The sequence below is a fragment of the Rhipicephalus microplus genome, unplaced genomic scaffold (assembly GCF_043290135.1).
Source record: "Rhipicephalus microplus isolate Deutch F79 unplaced genomic scaffold, USDA_Rmic scaffold_13, whole genome shotgun sequence".
Classification (NCBI taxonomy): domain Eukaryota; kingdom Metazoa; phylum Arthropoda; class Arachnida; order Ixodida; family Ixodidae; genus Rhipicephalus; species Rhipicephalus microplus.
Window position 1 is genome coordinate 21,852,472 of NW_027464586.1, and position 22,581 is coordinate 21,875,052.

A 22,581-nucleotide genomic window follows, 5' to 3' on the forward strand; every position below is an offset into this window, starting at 1 on the left:
GTACATTCTCAGCCAAGTGTGCCGAGTGTGTGGTCGCCGGGTGTGCTGTTGAACCGCTCGGTGAGAGCATTTGGCTGTGAATAGTATGTGATAAATTTCCAGTGGACGATGTTGCGTTGAGCGAGGATAGCTTGGATGGCCTCCCACAGGAACAAGTGACCCCTCTCACTCAGTAGTTCCTGCGGAGCACAATGGCGTAGAATGAAGCTGCGGAGAATGAAAAGTGCAACTCTGTGGGTGGTCGCTGCCAGTAGAGCTGCAGTCTCGGCGTAGCGTGTCAGATGATAGATGCCAACTATAATCCACCGGTTTTCAGAGCCACTATAAGTGAGGGGGTCATAGAGGTTGATACCCACGTGGTCAAATGGGCGAGCCATGCACGGGAGTGGCTGTAACATGCCAGTAAGGTGCCGCAGAGGTGTTGTGTTTTTGGCATGTAGTGCAAGACTGAACGTATTTCTGCAAGAGGCGATACATTCCTCTCCAGTAATATTGCCACGTTACTTTCCTCAAGTTTTGTTATCTCCGGCTCGCCGCAGTGGTCTAGTGGCTAAGGTACTCAGCTGCTGGCCCGCAGGTCGCGGGATCAAATTTTGGCTGCAGTGGCATTCCCGATGGAGGCGAAAATGTTGTAGGCTCGCGTACTCAGATTTGAGCGCACGTTGAAGAACCCCAGGTGGTCGGAATTTCCAGAGTCCTCCACTACGGCGTCTCTCATAATCATATGGTGGTTTTGGGACGTTAAACCCCACATATCAATCAGTTTCGTTATCGCCCCGTTACACTATGTTCCGCGCGAACTGCGCCGACGGTGTTCGAGAAAATTTGAGGCTGTAGTAGATCGTTTTGTTAAAATTATGCCCACTTTGAGAACATTAGAAATTCTGGAACCTACGTGGCTGCTAGTGATAAAGCTGGAATATGCCCTGGCATGTGCTTAAATGTCAACGCGCTTCACCGTTAGCCAGTGGATCGATGGCCGACATTCTGTTCCCCACTATCAGTGCCAGTGTCTTGCTGTAACCTGAGTTTCCTTTTACGTGGCCACAGGCCTGGCCTAAATAAACAGTTTATTGTTCGACTTGCAGTCTGCTCCCTTCATCCACATCACGACCCCGTGACAATATCGCTGACGCAGCCTTCTGTAGGTTTTCAGGACACTGGCGTGAGCGCTTTGGGGATCTGCATGGAAATTCACGCAGATGTCAGAGCGCATATGATTAGGGACAGCAAGGAGCCACTTCCAACAACCTGGCATGTATTTGCCGCAGTACAGAATGTCTCGCACGGAGAAGTGGACTGCTTGACGGCAAAGCGCTCTTGTGGAAGGGACAGCTGACGGATTGATAAGGTAGTTGAGTAACAAGGCAAGGTATGGGTCTTTACGCTGCTCTGAAAGCATGTAAGTGGTGTTGAGTGATAACAAGTTGGTGAAAATTGGTGACAGAAAAGCCACATCTGGTGTTTTTGGTGAGCGAGACAGTGCATCGGCATCCGAAAGCTTGTGACCAGAACGATATACGGCACTAATATCGTATTCCTGCAATCGAAGTGCCCAACTGTCTAGGTGTCTCGACAAGTCTTTTAAAAAAGAAAGCGAACATAGAGCATGGTTGTTTGTGATCACGTCAAAGAGACGACCGTAACAGTATGGCCGAAACTTCGTTATTGTCCATATTATCGCCAAACACTCCTTCTCGGTCACGGTGATTGAATTCGGCCTTCTTGAGAGCACGACTTGTGTAAGCGACTACGTATTCAGCTTGGGTGCCTTTCCCTTGTGCCAAAACTGCACCAAGACTGATGTCACTTGCATCGATATAACTTTCTGTGGGAGCAGTGAGGTCGTATTGACGAAGGATAGGTGGTGAAGTCAACAGGCGGTGCAGTTGGTAAAATGCGTCGTCACATGCAGGTGACCATGCAGGTATACCTTTGCAGGTGGCAAACAGACTCGTCAGAGGTGCTATGATGGATGCAAAGTTACGCACGAAGCTACAAAAGTAGGAGCAGAAACCAACAAAACTTCTGAGGGCTTTCAGTGATGTGGGTTTTGGGAAATCAGTGAGAGCTCGAAGCTTATCAGGATCCGGAAGAACGCCGTCTTTTGAGATTACGTGTCTCAAGATGGTTAGTTTGTGTTCTGCGAAATGGCACTTTTTGGTGTCAAGTTGTACACCTGCATAAGTTAGACACGTGAAAATTTTGTGCAGACAAGCAAGGTGTGTCCGGAAATCAGCTGAAAAGACTGCGATGTCGTCCAAGTGACAAGCAATTCTTCCACTTGCGGCCTGGTAAAATGGTATTGATCATGTCCTCAAATGTCGCAGGCGCGTTGCAAAGTCCAAATTTTTCACTTCACTTCACTTTATTTTCTTAAAGACCCCCGAGGGGGTATTACATAAGGGGTGGGTTAACAAATAAAGATCTGTTATTTTTTTTCATTGACACGGGTTTTCATTGCGGAAGATGTGCAGACAGTTGGTCGAAAAATGTTGATGGATAGGAAATGGCCACGACGTCGTGGGGAAGATCATTCCAGTCGTTTGCAGTCCATACAAAAAAGGACATAGAAAAAGTGGTCGTTCTAATGCGTGGACGGGCAACTTGAAGTGGATGTCTAGTGCGGTGAGATATGCGGGCTGGCGGAACAAAGTAGGGATGACGGAATGGGCTGTGAAAAATTTTCTGAAACAGGCAGAGGCTGGAAATGCGACAGCGAACGTCAAGGTTTAAAAGAGCAGATTCTTTTTTGAGGGATGATACACTAATATTATACAAATACGAAGAATGAATGAACCTAGTAGCACGGTTTTGAACTGCCTCAAGTGAGTCGATGAGATATGCTTGGTGTGGGTTCCAGATTGCAGAGGCATATTCCAATTTAGAGCGAATAAGGGATTTGTAGGCCTGTAACTTGACGTCCTGCGGGGCGTGCCGAAGGTGACGTTTCAGAAAATCTAGGGATTTGTTTGCAGATGATATAATGTTGGTAACATGCAGGCACCAGTTAAGATCATTGCACAGGGTGACAAAGAGATACTTATATGATTGCACGTGTTCGAGGATGACGCTAGCGATTGAGTAAGGGAACAAAGAGGGGTTGCTACGGCGGTGGAAAGAGACTGCTTTACATTTGTTAGGGTTAAGATTCATAAGCCAGCTTTCACACCAGTCCTGCACGTGGTTAAGGTCATCTTGAATAGCGGTTTGATCTGTCGGGTTAGTGATTGAGTGATAGATTACACAGTCGTCAGCAAACAAACGGATACTGGAGGAGACATGAGAAGCTAAATCATTAATATAAATTAAGAAGAGAAGGGGACCAAGAACGGAGCCTTGGGGGACACCTGATGTTACTGGAAGGGGGTTAGAGGGCACGTCATCAATTGAAACAAACTGGGAGCGGTTAGTTAGAAATTCCTCAATCCAAGCTAAAACATCGGGATGTATATTTAAAGATCTAAGTTTCATTAGCAGTCGCTTATGAGGTACTTTGTCGAACGCTTTCGAGAAATCCAGGAATATTAGTCAGTCGACAGGTTAGTATCTAGACTTGTGTGCAGATCCTGGACAAAAAGGGCTAATTGGGTTTCGCAAGAGTAACCCTTACGGAACCCGTGCTGGGCAGGATGGAAGAAGTTATTGGCATCAAGAAAGTGAATGATTTGGGCGTAGATGACGTGTTCCATGATTTTACAGGGTACGCTTGTTAGAGAGATTGGGCGATAATTTAGGGGGCTGTCTTTGTTACCTGATTTGAAGACCGGAGTGACCTTCCCCACCTTCCAGTCGTCTGGTAAGATGCCTGTACGAAGTGACTGTGAGAATAATAATGACAAAATCACTGAAGAAATAAATTTCGTGTTTTTAAGAATTTTAGCATTGATTTCGTCCACACCTGCCGAGGAAGACAGTTTCAATTTTTCGATAACAGACAATACACCCGATGGAATAAATGTGATAGGCGACATAAAAGACTGGATACAATTCGGTAACGCAGGAAACGGTATGTGGGTTTCGTTGGTAAAAACAGATCAAAAGGCAGCATTGAAAAGTTCAACGACGTCAGTGGTACTCATATCATCACCAGCTTCATTTTTCAATGTAACCGTGTGGGATTACTGGGGGTTAATGATTTTCTAAAATTTCCTGGGATTATTGGTTAGAATCTTGGGTAAATCTGTGGGAAAAAACGAGTGTTTTGCGCTGCGTATGGCGAGGAAATACGCTTTTTCGGCCGCATAGTATTTATCCCAGTTCTGAGCTATAGGTTTTATTTTGGCAGCCCGAAATAATCGTTTCTTCTTATTACATAGTTTTTTCAGGGTTTTTGTAAACCATGGTTTCTGACAAGATGCGCGAAATGTGGTTTTCGGTATGTACTTTGTTGCCAGTTCCCATATTTTGTTTTTGAAAATCGTCCAGTTGTCCTTTACTGATCTGTTCCAAAAGTCTGCTTCGAAGTCCGGAAAAAAATTTTCAAGTTCGTTATTTATTGCCTCGTAGTTTCCTTTATCATACAGATTGATAGTTTTAGGATGAGGCTTGCGGGACAAGTGGTCGAAATTCAAGACTGAGTGTATTACCTTGTGATCGCTGATTTCACGAAAGTATGTAAGTGACGATAAACTTTCGGGGTGCGTTGTTAGAAACAAGTCTAGTATATTGGCTGAGTTGTTTGTCACACGGGTTGGCTCCGATACCAGCTGGGTGAGATTAAAGTTTAAGCAGATGTTTACAAATTCTTTTGCTTCAACACTGCTTCCTGCCAAAGTGACTTGGTCTTTCCAGTCAATATCGGGATAGTTAAAATCGCCAAAAAGTAGAACATGCGCGTTGGGTTGTTTAACAGTGAGGTAGTTCAGTATGTTGTTGAATTTCTCGGGAAAGTCAGGACTGCTTTGTGGGGGACGATAGCACACTCCAAGCAGCAGAGTTACTGGCGTAGAATGAATACGAAGCCATAATATTTCAATGTCAGATGTAATGTCGACAACTGAGCACGATAGCGACTTGCTAGTGGCGATTAAAACACCTCCTCCTCGAGCCCCTTTGCGGTCGTTCCGAAAAACGTCAAAATTCGGGAGATCAGCCAGGATTTCATTGTCCGTAACGTCGCTTGACAGCCACGTTTCAGTGAGGACGAGTATATTGCTGTCGGATGACAAAACAAGATTAGATAATTGCTCGCGCTCAGAAAGAAAACTACGGGCGTTAGTGTAGATTACGGAGGTGGAAATATTTGGTCGTGATCGATTGCATGGGCGGTTTGACGGTTGGCGTTGCTTTTGGGATTGCTACGCCATTTCTTTGATGGATTGTGACATTTCATCGAAGACGTACCGCTTGGAGCCAAGAAACAACGTTTTGTAGGGGCATGAAAAAGCGATGGATTTGCTCCTAGCGAAGGCAATGAGGTGTTTTCGTGCATTTTGGACGGAACGAGAGAAATCCTGACCTATCGCGTAAGTTGTGCCTTTCAGTTTTTTGCCATTAGAAAGGATCGTTTCTTTAGTTTTAAACGATGTGAATTTTACAATGACCGGGCGGTGCCGGCCAGGCTTGTGACGACCAAGCCGGTGTGCCCTTTCAACTTCTTTTGTGTCAATTTTAACGTTTAAGTGTTTGCTGCAGAGGCTCACAATTAGTTCTTCGGACTCAGAGAAAGTTTCAGAGTGGTTAGTATCTGGGAGACCATAGAATATTAGGTTGTTCCGTCGCGAGCGGTTTTCCGTATCATCAAACCTGGCCTCCAATCCAAGGTTTGAATGTGACGAGCTGTAGTGCCTGCACTGGTCTCTAGCGCCGTTATTTGTGTTTGAACGGTTGAGAGGCTTTGGTAGTGTTTTTCCAGCTGCGTTATTCTATTACTTAGGTCACTGATAGTTTTTTCTGTAGTATTCAATTGTATTTTTAGGTCTTGCATTTCGGAAAGAAGCTTAGCCTGCCCAGAAGATATACTTTTTAGTTCAGCGAGAATGTCAGCACTATCGTTAGGGGGCCCTGGATTGCCCTCAATGTCCCCAGACAGTAACAGCAATAAACAATGTATGCTATCAATGCATTCGAAGGCCATGCATACACAACACTGCGGGCTCGGCAGCTCTACCAGCCAGTAATTGCTTGTTTTTTTGGAGAATAGCGAGCTTTGTCTACTAACCTGCATGGCGAACAGGAGCGGGTTACAGGACTGTTTCGTGGCGCAGCCACCGAGCCCACAGAGCGGCGCGCCGGGATGCTGCCGCTTTATAGCTGTTGCTGATGTCGATGAAGATGAAATTTCTGGTGTCTGCAGGATCCATACTTCCTCGGGTGGGGGCGCCGTTTGACAGGCCAGAATGTTGGGGTTGGAGGCGCATTGGGTACTCGTATCCGCGCTGGTGTCGAGCCACAGGGGCTCGTGGGCTGCTGCTCCGTCAGTCGCGGCACCGAGTGAAGCCGAGGAGAGTAGATGGATGACGAGTGTAGCATAAACCTGCATGGCGAACAGGAGCGGGTTACAGGACTGATTCGTGGCGCAGCCACCGAGCCCACCATGGCATGACATTGAACTCGTATAAGCCATCAGGCGTTACAATGTCTGTTTTAGGGCGATCACATTCAGCCATTAGCACCTGCCAATACCCAGAGCGTCGATCCAGGGATGTAAAGCGTTCGGCGCCTTGCGAACAGTCAAGAGCATCGTCTATTCGTGTTAGCGGGTAGACGTCTTTTTTCGTAGTCCTGTTTAAGCGGTGATAGTCAGGGCAGAAATTGAATGGAGCAATATTTTTTCTTTACCAATACCACAAGCGATGACCAAGGGCTTTGAGAAGGCTGTATGTCTCCATGTTGAAGCATGTCATCTACTTGCTCCATAATAATGCGACGCTTGTCGGCGGAAATGCGGTAACGACGCTTTCGCAGGGACGAGTGTGAGCCGGTGTCAATAGCATGACTGATAGTCGTGGTGCGGTTTAACGAAAGTTGTTGAAAGTCGAAAGAAGAAAGAAACTTGTTGGCGGCGATGACAGGGGAAAAGGTCTGCATTGACGGCGTTATAGAAGGGTGACGAACTTGATGGCTCAGACGCAGGAGTGATTGTGGCAATGTAACAACATGGGGTTTCATTGGGAAGATCAAGATTATCGTTGTGGTTGACAGGTTGGACATACTCTAGTTTCACCACAGAGTAAGGCAATGGGGTTGTTTCAGTGGTTGGTAGCCAGCATGATGGTTGATCCAGACGCAATTGTGAGAACAATGCCCTTGTGTTCAGTAAACATGGGAGATGGCGTAAGCATAATAGGTGCGTCGGGTTGAGCAGCACACAAAAAGGTAATAGGGACTGAAGCTTCCGGAGGCAAGTTGGTGTTGTCATCAACAATAAGTTTGCAGGGCAGAGGAGAACGATCGGGCAATGGAAATTCACATGTTGGCACATGGGACACTTCTGTGCATGAACAATCGATGATAGTTTCATGTCGTGACAGGAAATTCCAACCCAGGATGAGGTCATGAGAGCAAGATGGCAGAAGCAAAAATTGGACGATGTCTTGCATTACGACGCACGCCCTACTCACAACCGAGAGATAAATGCATTACGCACTAGCAGTGGACAGCATCATGCCATAGAGAGATGGGGTCACTTTCTTGAGTTCCTGATAAAAATTAGTGTTCATCATAGAAACAGTGGCCCTAGTGTCAACAAGCGCTAGTGCGACGATTCCCTCAACTTCAACATTAATAACGTTTTGCATCGAAAATGGACTCCTTGAGAATTGTGCAGGAGTTGCAGTTTTTAGCTCTGGAACTGCACTGATAAGTTTTCCTCTTCTTGAGGTGGTCGACGACGCATAGGCGATGGTGATCGACGATGGGGGGGGATGGGAAACAAGCACTTGATGAGCGGCAATCTGAGTTGGAGTGCTTCTGTTCAGAGGCAGATGTGGCGGCATGTTGCGGGGCATAGGTAGGAGTTCCAAAGGAGGTGTATGCAGGCGTAGGATGGCAGCAGCAGATGTGTGCAATATGGCCAGCGATGCCACATACGAAATAGATACAGCGGAGAGGTCGAGCACATCTTCAATTAACTGGGAAACGTTTCATCAGGCTGCTGTGCTCGGTGGGGTAGAAGCTGGTCAGCATAGAGCTTGCGGACCTCTTGTTGGCCAAACGCTTTGGTCACAAGAGTCGAACGTGGACGAGTTGGCAATGGCGGTTTCGCGGTTAGCGAACCAAAGCTTTGTGACATCAGCCAAGTAAAAGATAACGTAGCCGAGCTTAGCATCGTCGGCCCACTTTTTGCTGGTGCTTACGTGTTCATACAGGGAGAGCCAGTCTTTGACGTTTTACTCACCACTGACGTTAAAAATGGGCAGGTTCCATTGACGGGTAGCGCTTTGGCAGGGAGGTGGGACAGCCAGTGGTGCTGGCTATGCTTGGGTGGGCTGGTTGGTGACTGCGTCAGTCATGTTGTGCAGTGGTCTTTCGGCCAACTTCCGAGAGTGGAGCTCCAGTTCTGCTTGGGAATCTCAGCAACTTCCACCAAATGCGATGAGTTTTATTGAACCAGAGAAGTTGCAATGAGGTTGCTATTAAAAACGGCCGGGTGGCAAGGCTGGCAAAGACGGCACATGTTATCACACAATCACAGTGCGGGGCTTTTTGTCCTCTTCCGAAGGCGCATACGCGTTGGTGCATATGCTCCACTATGACTTGAATGTCCTGAAAGCTGGCTAGAAGCATATAACTGCGTGGCCATTTTCAATGCCTGGAGCAGTGAAGACAAGCTGCGGCACGTCTACGTTGCCCACCAAGATGTAGCCAGGACATGGTTTGTAAACAAAGCAGGAGTCCTGACAATGTTGGACGTTTTTCATAATAAGTTCCTGGCAAGATTTACCAGCGTCTTTCGAAAGGAGAGGACCGAATCTATGCTCGAGATTTGGGCACACGTTAAAGAACCACAGGAGGTCGAAATTTCTGGAGCCCTCCACTACGGTGTCTCTCATAATTATATGGTGATTTTGGGACGTTAAACCCCACATATCATTGAATCTATGCTTGAAACCCGTGTACAACTGCCAAACAAAGACGTGACCCTGTTCACGAAGGAAATAATACGGCTGTTTCATCACGCTAATGCAAGACCAGAAAATTCGTTTCCTCATGTGAGGAGTGAAATGGGAGCTCTTTTCGGAAGTGATGTGCAATTCACTAAACAGCGCCGAGGAATTCCTGTCGGAAGCGATGATCAATGAATCGGTGTTGATATGATAAACCCAACCTAAAAAGTGGTTGCTAAGTATTTGGATCATTAGCCTGTGTGGCTAGTTACTTGTCCAATCTATTGCATGAGTATTTTTTTACTTGTCAGGAGCAGAGGTGCACATTATACGAATATGAATCATTATACAAGTTCAATGACTGAGTTTCTTCTAAGGTATAATATATATAATGGCACATGACAATAAATACAAAATTGCTGCAAAATTTTAAGTACACAAGCAATAAAGAAGAACTAATGACATAAATTAAAAAAGTATGGGCAGAATTTTTGTATAAGGCTGCGTTGAACGATCAAAAACAAGTGAACTTGCATCAGAACAAAGAAAAAAAAAACAAAGAAATATATACCAGGTGAGACACAAAAGAAAAAAATGTGGACATGAGATTCACTGTAATCAAGCAGATGAATGATTGACAAAATGTATTTTGCAAGTCAAATTAAATTTGCGTGCAAGTTTAACTTCATTCAATTGGAATTGTATTCCAGCTAGCACCAGTGAAATAGTTTAACCAATTGCCATATACATTCTTACAATTTGGAAGGTTAAAGTTGCCATTGCCTGCATGCCTTGTGTTACGGGTAGGTGCAGAAAATGTACTCACAGGTAGTGGAAAGCTGGTGTTAATGATTGAATTTATCAATACTGCAGTTTTATAATTTCGCTGAGACATAAAAGGCAGTATCTGAGTAGAGGAAAACAGATTCGAGATTGTGCTAGAACCAGTTGTAATGACTCAAGGGGCGCATTTTTGTAACTGTACGGTTGGTTTGATGTACGTTGAATAATAGAAGCCCCATATCTCTCTACAGTAACCGAGTTGACAGTGGAATATAGAGAAGTATAATGATGATAGCATGTTATATGGAAAAGGCTTTATTAAGCGTGAAGCATGTGAAAGTGAGTTTTTTAGATATGTGATTATTCTCATCCCTCCAATTCATGTTTTTGTCTATTTGAATCCCCAAGTATCTAAACGTGGAAACTGGCTCAATGGGGGAGCTGTTAATTTTCAAGTGCAGATGGTTATAATCTAGATCTTTTTTCTTGGTATAAAATATAATGTATTTAGTTTTGGCTATATTTAATGCAAGCTTGTTGCGGGCGAATCATGTGGAAATATGTGCTAACTCTGCCGTGACTTGTTCTTTTAGCGTACGGAGAAAGTTACCTCAAAATAGTGATGTGGTGTCATCAGCGTACATTATGGTTTTGCTGTAAAGAACAGACGGTAGGTCATTTATATATAACGAAAACAACGTAGTGTCTAGCACGGTTCCTCGGGGTATTCTGCATGTTAGTTTTCTAAAGTCGGTGATTGAGAAGGCATTAGAAATGTGCAACCAATTGTACAATCGTTGCCCGACTCCAGACAGCACAGTTTATTTATTTATTTATTTGGAATAACCTCAAGGTACATACAGTATATTATAGAGGGGCGATACAAGTACGAAAAGATGAAAAAAAAAAAAAAGCGAGAGAGATACGTGAACAATCAAATCAGGCGAGTACAGTAACATGTCTAATAAGGAGAAAAAGTAAAGATTAAGACTGATTTAAACACTGGCTATACAAAATGTACGACTCGAATTAGTAATGCAGAAATAAATATATTAATTACAAAAAGTACAAGGGCAAGAGCTCTGAGAACCAAGCAAAAGAAAAAAACAAGCGAGAACAGATGGCAGAATTTTACAATTCTAGATGATTTTCCCAAGAGCATGTTTGAAAAGATTTGGATCGCGTATTTTTACTAGAGACGATGGCAGATTATTCCAGTCGACTGAGGTTTTCCGAAGAAAGGAGTGTGCGCATGTGACAGTCTTAGAAAACGAGACCTTGACTTTAGTATGACAACGATTCCTGCGAGCAGATGCGAATGGTGGGGGGTGAACAAAGAGTGGTCAGAGAGTGGCGTTGTGATAATATATTTTATGAAAAAAGGAAATGCGAGCTTGCTTCTGGTGAATGGCAAGTAGTAGAATGTTTAGAATAGCTTTCATTTCCGTTACACTTTCTGTACGTTGATGGATGGTTCATTGGTATAAAACAGAGCAATCTTGCACTGCTTCAATTGCGTCAATTAATTGACATTGATGCGGATCTCAAACTGTTGATGCATACTCTAGACCCGCTGCGGTGGTCTAGTGGCTAAGGTGCTCGGCTGCTGACCCGCAGGTTGCGGGATCGCATCTCGGCTGTGGCGGCTGCATTTCCGATGGAGGCGGAAATGTTGTAAGCTCGTGTGGTCAGATTTGGGTGCACATTAAAGAACCTTAGGTGGTCGAAACTTCTGGAGCCCTACACTACGGCGTCTCTCATAATCATATGGTGGTTTTGGGACTTTAAACCCCACATAAATCAATCAATGCATTCCCTAGTTGTATATATATAAAACTGACGTGCTGTCTCCTGTGCTACCAAGGCGGACTACCCTAGTTGTACATGTGTTTGGCTCCGACGTCCTGTGCGAAACGATTCGTGTGATAAGAACTGCGCAAAATTTTGCCCTCACTACAACCTCTGTTATACTCGATCACAGATATAGTCTGAGAAGAAGTCCAGCAGTCACTGAGTTCTCATGAATCGCAACAGCCTCAGCCGCAAACCACGAGCTACACTGCTGCAGCCCGACATTATACTCCCACTTCACGCTCATGTCAAGAGGCCGCACTGTCCCAGTTCCGCCACCAGCCACCGCCGCTATCGACATGATACCATCGAGCAGCAGACCAGTGCTTCACTCTGAGGAAAACGGACATGTGGCATGCTCCCGACCATTGACCTCTCTGCTACCACTGCGGAGAATCTGGCCACGCCTACCACTGCTGCCTGTACGGCAAGATAGGACTGCATAGCTTCGCCTAAACGCGCCGTGTCCACAACGGCATGAAAGACCACGCGATATCGCCGACAACCTCGCAGCAGTGCACTGGACGCCCCGAGGATTTACCAGTTCTCTTACCCCGTCACCCCGTCGTTACGTGTCGCCTCACCACCGGTCGTACACTGGCCCGACGCGGGTCAGTGTACTGCCCAGAAAACTAAGGGCAGCAACTGACAGGGGTGCGGTTGCTGTACGACGAAATGCCAAAGATCCTCCGCTCTTGCCACCAATGTCGCGACGAAACCTCAAGAACCTGCCACAAAGTCAACTTCAGTCCCAACATCGAAACTCTGTAGCGTGAAAAAGACCCAATGACGCAACGTCGAAGCAGCGGTGCAAACGGTCATAGCCGAGATCTGATGCCACGCCCGAACTGCAACAGGAAGCGATAGCTTGCGACCTGGACGTTCTCATCAATGGCCACAGTGTCACAGCTCTCGTCAACACCGGAACCAACTATTTCGTCATAAGTGGAACATTCTCTGCAAAGTATAAGAAAGTTGGGACCACTTGAGAAGGCCGCGGAATCCGTACAGCTGGAGGTCACCTAGTTACGCCGGCAAGAATCTGCACAACCAGAGTCACCATTAATCGTCAGGTTTATCCTGCAAGGTTCGTTGTACTACAGCATTGCTTGAGAGATGTTATCCTTGGTATGGACTATTTAAGCCTCCATGGTGCCGTCATCGACCTGAGAACAATGTCTATAACACTATTCAAAGATAAAGCACTACCGCCACGCACACCGCCATGGGGCTGAGCCTTGATTGTGCTGGAAAAACAAGTCACCATTCCGCCTGGATCAAGCGTCGCAATTCCCGTCAACACACTGAAACCAGAAGACTTCGAAGGCGTCGTTGATGGCAATCAGCACCTGTTGGCTGACTGCAATATTGGCGTCACAAGAGGGCAGGCTGAGCTGCATAGAGGAAAAGCAACAGTGATGCTTACGAAGTTTAGCAATTAGAACTAGCATGTCAGCAAAGGCATGACGGTCGCTTACATGGAAAAAATTTTAGAAGCCACCAGTGCTTTCGCACTCGCCAAGTCTACCGGTCCACATTCAAAATACAAAGCTCTTGAACCAAGTTTCTAGGTGAACCCGGCCCTTCTGAAGTTCAAGCAAGATGAGCCTAAAGCCCTGCTTCTGCAATTTAACCACTGTTTTTGTCGTCATCGAGAATTCAGCAAACCCCAGTAGCCAAACAACGCCTCATAACAGAGAAAAGTGCGATACTACTTAGAGGAAAGTGCAAGACCACTCAGAGTCTGTACAGAGTTTCGAGGTGAGAGCGCAAGGCTGTAAGGAAACAAATCGACAAAATGCTGTGCGATGAAATACTACAGTCGTCGAAGAGTCCCTGGGTGTCTCCCATGGTGTTGGTGACCAAGGACGGAATACAACATTGCTGCGTCGATTATCGTCACCAAAGCAAAGCCACATAAAACATGTATCTCCTTCCACGGATAGATGACACCCTAGATCGACTCCACAATGATAAGTACGTTTTGTCAATGGATCTCAAGACTGGCTATTCACAAATATAAGTCGATGAGAGGCCGAGAGAAAATTGCGTTTATAACACCAGATGGCCTCTTCGAGTTCAATGTCATGCCCTTCGGTCTTTGCTCGGCCTCTGCTATCTTCCAACGCGTTATGAATACAGTACTGGCTGGCTTGAAGTGGCAGGCTTGACTTTTGTACCTGGACGACGCCGTTGTGTTTTCCTCAAACTTTTACGAACAACTTCCTGCACCTTGACGCTGTGTAATGTTACATACCATAACTTTATTTTTCTTAAAGACATCTCCAGGAGCATTACATAAGGTGTGGGTTAATATATAAAAAAGTTCTTATTGCTACAAGTTTTTATCTTAAAAAATGGGCACATAATCGATCAAAAAATGTTAATGGGCATTCAGTGGTGACAGCATCATGGTGAAGGTCATTCGAATCTTTTGCTGTCCGTACAAAGGAGGACATAGAAAAGGTGGTCGTTTTAATCCATGGCCGGGCACTTGAAGTGAATGACAAGTGCGGTGAGATATGCGGGCCGGTGGAATGATGTATGGATGACGAAGTGTGCTGTGAAAGAACCTATGAAAAAAGCTGAGACAAGAGATGTGCCGGCGGTTGTCGAGGCTTGAAATATCTGTTTCTTTTTTTGAGCAATGATACACTGGTATTGTATGAGTACGAAGAATAAATTAGCCCGATGGCACGGCTTTGAACTGCCTCGAGTGAGTCGACCAGATAGGCTTGGTGTGGGCTCCAGCTCGCAGATGCGTACTCCAATTTGGACCAAGTAAGGGACTTGAAGGCCTGTAGCTTGACATTTTCAGGTGCATGCCAGAGGTGACGTTTCAGGAAACCCAGGGATATATTCGCTGATGATATGTTAGTAATGTGCCAGTGCAAGTTCAGATTATTATATATGATGTCACCGAGATACTTGTGTGCCTGCATGTGTTCGAGGGTAACGATACCAATTGTATAATGAAACAGAAAGAGGGTGTGGTGGCGGTGAAATAAAACTGTCTTGCATTTGTTGGGGTTAAGTTTCATCAGTCACAGGTCACACCATTCTTGAACATGGTTTAAGTCATCATGGACAGCGGTTTGATCATTGGGGCTGCTGATGATTGGCAGTATATTACGCAGTCGTCGGCGAACAAAGGTATACAGGAAGAGACGCAAGAAGCTAGGTCATTTATGTAAACCGGGAACAGAAGGGGGCCCAAGAAAGGAGCCTTGGGGGGACACCTGACACTACTGGAACGGGACTAGAGATCGATGGCTACGCAACTCGAACAGTTAGTTAGAAAGTCCTCAATCCAATTTACTATGTCAGGATGTATATTTAAAGATCTAAGTTTCGTTAGGAGCTGTCTATGAGGCATTGTTTGAACGATTTCGAAAAATCTAAAGATGTTGCGTTCGTCTGCAGATAAGCGTCAGGATTGGCATGCAAATCTTTAACAAAGAGGGCTGATTTGGTTTTGCAAGAGTAATCCTTACGAAAGTTATGCTCTGCGGGGTGGAAGAAGTTATTGTCATCAAGAAACTGAATCAACGAATCATTTGGGAAAAGATGACGTGTTTCATGATTTTACAGAGTATGCTTGTGAAAGAAATAGGGCAATAGTTAGGGCCGTCTTTGTTACCCAATTTGAAGACCGGAGCGAACTTGCTCACCTTCTAGTCGTCTGGTAAGTCACCAGTGTGAAGTGACTGTGAGAATATTGCCACGTTTCATTTCCCAAGTTTTGTTATCGTCCCAAATCACTACACAATTCTCAGCGCAAACCGCGCCTGCAGTTTTCGAGAAGCTTCCGGACTGTAGTAGATCATTTCGATAAGATAACGCCTACTCTGCGAACTGTACAGATTATTCTGGAACCTACACTACGCCAGCGATAACGCTAGAACATTCGACAGCAAGAGTATAAATGCCGACGCGCTTCGCCGCTTGTCAGTAGTTGATCGACGGCCGACGCTCCGTTCGCCGCTATCAGTCCAAGACTGCTACTGTAGTCTGACTTTCCGTTTACTGGGCACAGGTTCGCTTAAATAAACAATTTATTATTCGACTCACAGTGTGCTCCATTCCTCTACGTCACGACCCCGTGACATCTGGTGGACGTGCTGTTTCTTCCATGTACCGCACGCTTCCGTCAAGCCGTGAACCCAGCCCACGCCATAAAGACACTGACGCCAGCAACGAGCAGCGAGTTAGCCGCAGGCAACAAGGTCTGCCACCAGAGTACGGGCTTTTACTGGACAAGGCTCAGAAAACCAAGACGTTGACATCGACCACGGCGACCATGTCAACGCCGCTTCCACCTGCACCACTCCTGCTCCGGTAACCCAAAATGCCGCCAACTTTTCGCGGTTCGCCACTGGAAGACCCGGAAAGCTGGATCGAAAGGTTCGACCGCGTTGCCATCTTAAATGACTGGACAGTCGATGACAAGCTCCGGCATGTGTATTTCGCCTTAGAAGATGCTGCTCGGACCTGGTTCGAGAATCAAGAGCGAAGCCTTACAATGTGGGACGTCTTTTGTGCCAGGTTCCTCACCCCTTTCGAAAGTGTGGTACGCAAAGATAAGGCCGCAGCTCTCCTCGAAACCCGGATACAGATGCCAAATGCAAACGTGGTGCTATTCACGGAAGATATCATTAAACTCTTCCGCCACGCTGACTCCGACATTTCCAAGAAGAAGAAGGTCCGTCTGCTCATGCGAGGAGTAAAGCAGGAACTCTTCGCCGGCCTGATCAGAAACCCGCCAATACGGTCGCCGAATTCATTTCAGAAGCATCTACGATAGAGAAGACGCTCGAGATGCGCATGCGGCAATATAACCGTAGCTTCTCGTCTACAAGCTACGCCGGCATTCAAGCACTTGAAACCACTGACTTGCGTGAGACGATCCGAGCGATCGTGCAACAAGAGCTGCAAAAATTACTTCGTTCAACGCAGCCACAGGTGGAATCCATTGCGGACGTCGTACGCCAGGAGATCCAGCAATCACTGGGCATTTCTCAGCCTCAAGAGCCTCAGCTGCAAGCCATGAGCTATGCTGCTGCAGCTTGCCGCCACGCCCCTCCTCCACGCGCACGCCAAAACACTGCCCATCGCACTTCCGTCGCCAGACGTCATCACCCCCACCGACGTCCTAGCGTTCGCCAGTGGCCCAGCCCTGTGCGCCGAGCAAGACTGATGTCTGGCGAACCCCTGACCACCGTCCGCTCTGCTACCACTGCGGCGAGGCCGGACACACATACTGCCGTTGCCAGTACCAACAGATGGAACTGCGTCGCTTCGCGGTCAATGCACCGTGTCCACAGCCAGGAGAACGGCCACGTGACATCGCCGACTACCTGACAGGAACTCAGTGGACACCACGAAGCCCTTCCCGTTCGCCGTTGCCCAGCTGCCGCACGTCACCGCTCCACCAGCAGTACTCTGGCCCAATGCGGGGCCGGTCTCCTAGCCTGTATCCGGGAAACTAAGGACAGCAACCGGTGGAGGTGCGGTTGATGTGCGATGAACTACCGAAGATACTCCGACGACGACGCAGCGACGGAGCTTTCCGAACACAACGCTAACCAGGCAAAGCCCTGACAGTGAAACCTAACTTACCGAAGGTGACCTGAAGACGCAACATGGAAGCAGCGGAACAAGACGACACAGCCGTGACCTGACGCCACGCCCTAACTGTAATGCGAAATGGCAAACTAGCGACCTCGACGTTCTTATCGACAGCCACAGTGTGACCGCTCTCGTCGATACTGGAGCCGACTATTCCGTCATTAGTGGGTAGTTCGCCGTGAAGTTCAAGAAAGTTCGGACAGCTTGGGAAGACCCCGAAATCCGCACAGCCGGAGGTTATGTCGTAACTCCAGTAGGAATCTGCACAGCGAGAGTCACCATTAGCAGCCGTATTTATCCTGCAGACTTCGTAGTCCTATAGCGTTGCTCGAGAAATGTCATCCTTGGCATGGACTTCTTATGCCTCCATGGTGCTGTCATCAACTTAAAAATAAAGTCGATAACATTATCCACAGAAAAAGCACTACCGCCGCGCACGCCTTCAGGAAACCATGCCTTGAATGTGCTGGAAGAACAAGTCATTATTCTGCCTCGCTCAAGCGTCATTATTTCAGTCGGCGCTTCTAAATCACCTGACTTGGAAGGCGTCGTTGAAGGTGGTCAGCATCTGTTGGTCACCCGAAATATTTGCGTCGCAAGAGGAACTGCAGAGCTGTGGGGAGAGATAGCAACGGTTATGCTCACGAATTTCAGCAACGAGTACAAACATGTGAACAGAGGAACAACGGTCACATATATCGAAGAAATTATCGAAGCCACCAGTGCTCTTGCCCTCACCGATTCTGCGGAACCTGCTCAGAGGAACCAAGCCCCTCCCATAGCTTTAGATGTCAATCAATCCCAGACTTCTGAACCATAAGCAAGAACAGCTCAATGCCCTGCTCCTGCAATACGAAGATTGCTTTTCGTCGTCATCAAAAATTCGGCAGACCCCAATCATGAAACATCGCATCATAACTGAAGAAAATGCCAGACCACTCCGTCAGAGTCCGTACAGGGTTTCGACACGAGAACGTGAGGCCATGAAGAGACAAGTTGATGAAATGTTGTGGGATGACATTATCCAGCCGTCTAAGAGTCCATGGGCATCCCCCGTGGTGTTAGTGAAGAAAAAGGATGGGACCCTACGTTTATGCATCGATTATCGCCGCCTGAACAAAATCACAAGAAAGGATGTGTATGCTCTCCCACCAATAGACGACGCACTTGATCGGCTCCATAACGCCAAGTACTTTTCATCAATAAACCTCAAGAATGGCTATTGGCAAATCGAAGTTGACGAAAGAGACCGAGAGAAGATGGCGTTTATAATACCTGACAGCCTCTTCGAGTTTAAGGTGATGCCCTTCAACCTTTGCTCAGCACCTACAACTTTTCAACACATTATGAATACAGTACTGGCAGGATTGAAGTGCCAGACTTGCCTTGTGTACTTGAACGACGTCGTCGTGTTTTCCTCAAGTTCGACGAGCATCTTCGGCGCCTTAAAGCTGTACTTCAAGCCATCAAGACGTCCGGACGCACACTGAAGCCAGAAAAGTGCAGATTTGCGTACGAGGAGGTGTTGTTTCTGGGGCACGTTATTAGCAAGTCTGGAATTCATCCCGATCCACGGAAAACAGTCGCTATCGCCAACTTTCCGCCGCCCACTGACAAGAACGCGGTGCGCCGATTTCTGGGCCTGTGCGCTTATTATAGGCGGTTCGTGAAAAACTTTGCCCGCATCGCCGATCCTCTCACTAACCTTACCACGGCCAACGTGGAGTTCAAGTGGGAAACGCCGCAGGAACACGCTTTCCAGGAGCTTAAACATCGCCTCCAGACGCCTCCGTTACTTTCCCATTTCGACGAATTCGCCGAGAGAGAAATACACTCTGATGCAAGCAGCGTAGGTCTTAACGCCGTTCTTGTGCAGAGGGCTGACGGACTTGAAAGGGGTATTAGTTACGCCAGCCGATCGCTATCCAAAGCAGAAGCCAATTATTCCACAACAGAAAAGGAGTGCCTCGCCATCATCTGGGCTACGTCGAAATTTCGCCCCTACTTCTACGGCAGACCCTTCAAAGTTATTAGCGACCACCACGCCTTGTGTTGGCTAGTCACCTTGAAGGACCCTTCAGGTCACCTCGCACGATGTTGGCTGAGACTTCAAGAATATGACATTACTGTCATTTACAAGTCTGGCAAGAAACGCTCCGACGCCGGCTGTCTGTCTCGTGCACCTGTCGACCAACCACCACCCGACGACTCGGATGCCGACAAATTTTTGGGAACGATAACTACCGATGACTTCGCTGAACGACAGCGGGCCGACCCGGAGCTTAAAGCCCTAATAGAATACCTCGAAGGCAGGGCCGCCGAAGTCCCGAAGGTATTCAAGCGCGCACTTGCGTTGTTCTTTCTACGAAACGGTCTTCTACAAAAGAAAAACTTTTCACCGCTTCGAGCTAAGTACCTTCTTGTGGTGTCTTCAGCTCTGCGACCAGAACTCTTGCAGGCTCTGCACGACGATCCGACGGCAGGGCACCTCGATGTTTCTCACACGCTCGCGAGGATACAAGAAAGGTACTACTGCCCACGTCTTACCACCGACGTCACTCGTTATATGAGGACATGCCAGGACTGTCAGCGACGCAAGGCACCGCCGACAAGGCCACCGGGACTGCTGCAGCCAATTGAACCACCTTGCCGACCTTTCCAGCAGATTGGTATGGACCTACTGGGGCCGTTCCAGACGTCGGCTTTCGGAAACAAGTGGATCGTGGTAGCTGACTACCTCACCAGCTACGCTTGGACAAAAGCCCTTCCCAAAGGCAGTGCATCCGAGGTAGCTAAGTTCTTCGTCGAAAATATCGTCCTATGTCACGGCACCCCCGAGGTCCTTATCACCGACAGAGGAACGGCATTTACTGCCGACTTAACTCAAGCGGTCTTGGCATACAGCCAGACAAACCACCGCCGGACGACAGCGTACCACCCACAGTTCAACGGCCTCACAGAGCGGCTTAACAAGACAATCGCCGACATGCTGGCAATGTACGTCGATGTCGAACACAAGACGTGGGACGCCATTCTTCCGTACGTGACCTTCGCATACAACACGGCGGTGCAGGAGATGATGCAGATATCTCCATACAAATTGGTCTGCGGAAAGAGCCCGGCAACGACGCTCGATGCCATGTCACCCAACGTCACCGAGGAACAAAACCTCGATGTGAGTGAGCACCTTCAACGTGCCGAAGAAGCCCGACAACTCTCGCGTCTCCATATCAAGAATCAACAGATGACCAACAGCCGCCGTTACAATCTTCGACGACGCTTCGTGGCATACCAGCCCGGTGAAGGTGTTTGGGTGTGGACGCCGATACGCCGACGTGGTCTAAGTGAAAAGCTTCTGCTACGGTACTTCGGACCGTACAGGGTGGTTCGACGTCTCGGCCCACTTGATTACGAAATTGTCCCCGATGGCATCACGAACTCCCAACGACGCCGATCGCGACCTGAAGTCGTCCATGTCGCGCGCCTCAAGCCGTTTCATGCGCGTTAACAAACTTAAACAGTGTTTTTTTTGTATTATTATTATATCGTAATTTATTCATTGTACTTTCTTGCATTATTGTTGTACCTTCATCTTTAGTTAAAGCATCGGGACGATGCCTTTTTCAGAAGGGGGCAACGCCACGTTCCATTTCCCAAGTTTTGTTATCGTCCCGAAACACTACACAATTCTCAGTGCAAACCGCGCCTGCAGTTTTCGAGAAGCTTCCGGACTGTAGTAGATCATTTCGATAAGATCACGCTTACTCTGCGAATAAACAGTACAGATTATTCTGGAACCTACGCCACCGCCAGCGATAACGCTAGAACATTCGACGGCAAGAGTATAAATGATGACGCGCTTCGCCGCTTGTCAGTAGTTGATCGACGGCCGACGCTCCGTTCGCCACTATCAGTCCAAGACTGCTACTGTAGTCCGACTTTCCGTTTACTGGGCACAGGTTTGCCCAAATAAACAATTAATTATTCGACTTGGAGTGTGCTCCATTCGTCCACGTCATGACCCCGTGACAATATCGGCGACAAAATCTCTGAAGAGATGCATTTAGTGTTCTTAAGAATGTTGAAAATAATTCTGTACACACCTGCTGAAGAAGACAGTTGCAGTTTCTCAATGACAGATATTATACCTTCTTCGATAAATGTTTTGCATGGCATAGAAGAGAGGATACAGTTCGGTAACACAGGGAATGGCATTAAGGTTTCATGGTTGAACACACACGAAAAAGCAGTATTGAAGAGCTTTGCGCTCTCCAAATCACCGATATCATTGCCCACTTTACTTTTCAGTCTAATGCTGTGCGTTTCCTGTGGATTAATTATTTTCCGAAATTTTCTGGGGTTATTAGTAAGTATCTTGGGTAGGTCTGTGTGAAAAAAACGAGTGTTTAGTGCTGCATAAGGTGAGCAAATATGCTTTTTCAGTCGCATAGTATTTTTCCCAATTGGGAGCACTGTGTTTTAACTTGGCAGCCAGAAATATCCGTCTTTTTTTATTTTCAAGTCTTTTCAAGGTTTTTGAGAACCATGTTTTTGGGAAGACAAGCAAAATTAAGTTCTAGGTATGACCTTCCTTGCAACTCGCCTATATTGTTTTTGAAAATTGCGCAGTTGTTTTCCACCGATCTACTCTAAAGACGAGCATCAAAGTCTGGTAAAAAGCGCTGAAGGTCATTGTTGATTGCCTCATAGTTCCCTTTATCATACAGACTGATAGTCTTCAATTGAATTCGGCTGGGCAAGTGACGGAAGTGGAAGACTGAGTGTATAACCTTATGATCGCTGATTTTGCGCAGGTATGTAAGCGAAGACAAGCTTTCTGGATGTGTTGATAAAATCAAGTCTAATATGTTCACTGAACTATTTATCACGGGGCTTGGCTCCAACACCACCTGTGTGAGGTTAATGTTTAGGCAGACACTGACAAATTCTTTCGCTTCCACGTATGTTCCTGACAAAGCTGCCTGATCTTGCCAATCGATGTTGGGATAGTTAAAGTCATCAAAAATTAGGACGTATGTGATGGGATGTTTGAAATTGAAGTTGTCCAATATGTTGGTAAATTTCTGTGGAAACTCTGGGTTGCTTTTCGGGGGCCGATAGCACACTCCAAGTAGCAAAGTTTGTGGCGTAGAACAAATGAGAAGCCATAGGATTTCTAAGCCAGTCGTAATTTTGACAATTGAGCATAAGAGTAGCTTACTAGTGGCGATTGTATGCCTGCATGTAGCCGAGGGCAATGCTAGCAATT

At 46.9% G+C, this 22,581-nt stretch overlaps 1 protein-coding gene and 1 pseudogene across 2 annotated transcripts in view; one reads left to right on the forward strand and one right to left on the reverse strand.

Moving 5' to 3' along the window:
- Positions 1–22,581, forward strand: part of LOC119162992 (carboxypeptidase M-like) — a 1,476,599-nt gene that overhangs the window by 87,570 nt on the left and 1,366,448 nt on the right. The window lies entirely within an intron of this gene.
- LOC119162944 (uncharacterized) lies at positions 5,258–6,559 on the reverse strand (annotated as a pseudogene).